Source organism: Phocoena phocoena, chromosome 5 (genome assembly GCF_963924675.1).
Source record: "Phocoena phocoena chromosome 5, mPhoPho1.1, whole genome shotgun sequence".
NCBI classification, from domain to species: Eukaryota; Metazoa; Chordata; class Mammalia; order Artiodactyla; family Phocoenidae; genus Phocoena; species Phocoena phocoena.
In genome coordinates, this window is record NC_089223.1 from 104,961,263 (window position 1) to 104,965,597 (window position 4,335).

Sequence of the window (4,335 nt, forward strand, 5' to 3'; positions counted from 1 at the left end):
AATTTAACACTTCTATAGGATATTGGACACCATCTCCTCAGGCATCTTCTAGAACCTCATTTCATTAGTCATTTCCCATCACATTTTGGTGTCTTTAATCCATCACTCCCTGTTCTCTGGCTTCTACCCTTTGGTCTGCAAATTTACTCAACATTTTCCTTATCCATGCACACGCTTGTGTGTGCACACACACACAATTCTTTAATCATTTCAGCCTCTCACTCATGCTGCAGATTGCCTTGTATAACAATTATCTGTTTACATGACAGTTTTCAACTGGTCCAGTGGTTTTTAATTGTTGTGTCAGATCCCTTTGAGAATCTGATTTAAGCAATGGACCTTTTCCCTGGTGACGTGCACATACCTATCTACCTATACACACACACACACTCACTCACTAACTCACTCACAGCTCTACGTACAATTCCATCTTGTTCACTGACCACCACCCCCGCCCAGAGAAGATAGTACTGTGCTCGTCAATAATTCCAATTCTACTCCTCTTCCAGGCACACTGGAGAATTACACTGCCTTGCTGATTTGAGATTAGTGTCTTTGGCCAATGAAATGAGAGTGGAAGCGATGTGTGTGGAAGCCTTAAGAGCCTGTACTCGATGTGCAATGCTTTCTCTTTTGACTCTGCCACTGTAAGTGCTGCGTTCCAGATAGTGACTGCTCCATCAGCTTGGGTCCTGGAGTGAGAAGGATACAGACCAGAGCACCTGGCCAGCCTGCAACTGGCAGATAGAGTGAGTGAGAAATCTATCTGGTTGTTTAGAGTGGCTAACCTGGGGGATGGTTGGTTTCTGTAGAATAATCTAGGCTCTCCTGCTTGATAGCAGGGAACTCTCCATTAGATACAAGATCATCTAAGTCAGAAAGATCCTTTCTAGAGGACTTTAAGCTACCCTCCTTCCTGTTCCTAACCAACAAGCTCCTTTCACCTCATAGTTCTAGGCTTTCAGTTCTCTCTCCCTAGAAGGCTCTTTTCCTGGTTCTTCCTATGACTTCTCATCCTTCAGACCTCAGTGTATATGTTACCTCCTCAGAGAGGTTCTTCTTGGCCTTTCGTCTCCCCCCTCCGTCCCCTGTTACTATCATTCACATCACCTATTTCTGTCTTTCATAGAGTGTGTCACAGCCCATAACGATTTGATTTATTTTCTATCTCTCAAGTTCTGAATTCACAATATCTGTATTCTTGCTATCAACAGCAATTCACAAATAACTAACATCACACTACTTTAACCCCATGTGAACTTCAGAAAAAGGAATGTATTCAAAAAATGGACTGCTTTTATTTAATATGATAAAAATAGAACTATGAATGTTCTATGGAAGTTACACATTACACTTTTCTAAACAATGTTAACAGAAGAAAAAGCTCTAACTAAAAATATTGGCTAGATGTCCAAATGTTTGGATGTGCATACAGGACAAACCACTGAACCTTGGTATTCACCCAGTCACCAGTAAGAGGTCAGCCTGACATTTGGGGGGTTTTTTCAGATAGTTGCAGGCCAAGAATATGAACAACCTTGGGTCCCAACCCAGTTAAATAGTTTTTGTGATTCATTGACATATTTTTTGTTTTGTTTGTTTTTCTTTTGCTCTGTGTATGCAACAAACGGTCTTACTTCACAGGGACGGGAAGAATTAGTCCTTAAGTTCCAGAAAGCATTAAGTACCTAACCCTTTGTTGCACACCCAGGGATATAAGTGTAACACCTTGTCACAGAGTAAATAATTCATACTTGTTCAATGAGTGAATATATAAAATTAGTGTCATAAAATCACCAAATATTTATTTCATTTGCCTTTACTGTATATAACCAATACTGCAAAAGACAACTATTCTGATTTTATAAACCAAAGTTTTAGCCTTATTTTTCATCTGCATGTAAAACATGTTTATTGTTTAAATATTTCAGAAATGCATAACTTAAAATATGTAATTTCATTGTTTTTATAAGATGTGTTAAACAGTCCTGACACTTGGCAAGAGATTCAGAAGCTGTGATGCTATCTTTCCAGTATATAATAGATTCTGAAAATATTCTCTAAAAATTTAGACCTCTTCAGATACTCAATTTCATAAGCACAAAGTTTTGGGAACTTCTGAATTGTGAGAATAGGATACATTTTAGTCTTGATGAGAAAAACCAAACAAAATATTTTAATATTGCTAAAGAAATAAGCTTGGTTTGGAAACAAAAATAAGCTTAGTTTAGTTTTTTCATAAACTGTTTCAGGTTTATGTTTTTGTTTGTTTGTTTTTTGGCAGGGGTGGAGTGTTCTTTGATTTCCTTTGGGACAGTGTGCATCGCAAAATACTATCTCTTAAAATGTGGAGCATATCCTGTATCCTAACTCTTATGTAATATGTGTAATAGTTATGTGATAGTTACATTTTTCTACTTATATTTTACCAAGATCCACATGTGAGATTTAAAATTAATATGGGGTTTTCAGGATGGGACTTCTTTCTTTTTAAATTGTTTCCTCTCAGCAAATTTTTAAACGGAGATTATCATCTACCACCCTGTTTTAAGAACATATGGGTAATCAGATGGGACTTAATGTCTTTAAAATGGGATATGCATCAAACATGTATGTGCACACATTTGCAACACATAAAGAGATATATTTTTAATTGTTTTGCATAGAAGGCAGGCCATTTCTCAATTCCTCATCATTACAACACAGCCTTCAAAAAAAAATTACAGATGATTCTTTTCTGTTCCACTGAGGCATTTCAGCCAAATGCCTCAGTTTCACAGAAATAGTTGCTATAGAAAAGCAAAGGGGATAAATATTACTGAATTATGCTATCAAAAATTGCAACTGAAGTAGGGCAGTATCAAGGTTTATGTTTAAGAATGCTGACTGTATTTATTCTTGACTTTATGTATACTCCAAATTGAATGTGTTGACTCTCAAACTGGAAGGTTCTTTACAGCTAAAAATAACACATCTTAATGAAAATATTTTACCAAGCATTTCAGATTAGGAAATCAGTACATGCCAAGAAAGGTTCCTTTGTACAAAAATAGTAAAATTTAATGAATAATGGATTCAAGTGATGCCAATTATTTTCCTTCATTTCACACAAAATTTCTGTATATGAAATGAAAAAAAAGTGAGATTTCCTACACAAGATTTGCAGACACCTTGGCTCTCAAGGACAAATGCTTCTTCGGGTTTTGACATGTCTTTCATTTATTTTGCTAAGGAGCTTATTTTGAATAGTACTCTATGACAGCATTTAGGGGTTTCCATTAAGTTTGTTAAAGAAAAAAACTTACATTAACTATCTCCTAAAAAACAGTTGGCTCTGTTTTTGGCTTGTTTAGGGGTTATACTTTAAATACTAAATTACTAATAAGACATCTGGTAAATGTGAAGGTGGCTATTAAACTCTTATAAACTTTGATCTTGCTAATTAAGCATTATAAGACTATAGAGAGAAAACAGCCTGTCAGTTAACTTACTTAGATATTATAGTTTTAGCAAGAAGTTATTTTTGCAGATTGGTACACCCTGTGTTCTAAAACCAAAAAAAAAAAAAAAAAAAACCCTATTTTTAAAAATATGACACTGATAAACCCATTCACATCATAAAGTGTAACTCCTGGCTGACAATATAATCAACTTAAGAGAAATAAGAGGGAGGGAAGGGGTGGGGAGAAATCCTCTCTCAGAAAATATTATAAAAATTTAGAGTAACCTCTCTACATCTTTCTCTCTGAAAATACATACTGATCCTTATGATTTCTATAAACCTATTTTATCCTGCTTTAAAAATTGTATCTGAATCAGCATCTTAGCAAAGTGCCCTTTTCTGGTTCAGTTTGGAAGAGTAGAGGAGCTTGGGCTGTGGTATTGGATAGGCAAGATTACAAAACCAAGCTCCAACATTTACTGTGGACCTTGGTCAAGATCTAACACCTTCAGTCTGTATTTTCATCCATAAAATTATAAGACACTTATCCTAAAATGCTCTGAATTTTACATCAATGCTCCACTGAAATTATCTTCATGAAGGTCACCAATACTCTTAATTTTAAAATTGAATAAATATTTAGCTTATCATATTTGACATCTTTGCAATATTTGACTCAACCATTTCATGACTCTTCACAGAAACCAAACGAGAAAACAGTTTGATTTACCATTTTCTGCCATTTTTCTCCCTTCCTGATTGTTCATTATTGCTCTTGTTTTGTAGACTATTCTCCCTATTGTGAATTAAATGACCTCTGTGTTCTTCTCCCACTGAATTATCTTCCCAACAAATTCTCCCCACCACTACTCTTTCCCATGTGCCTCATTTCC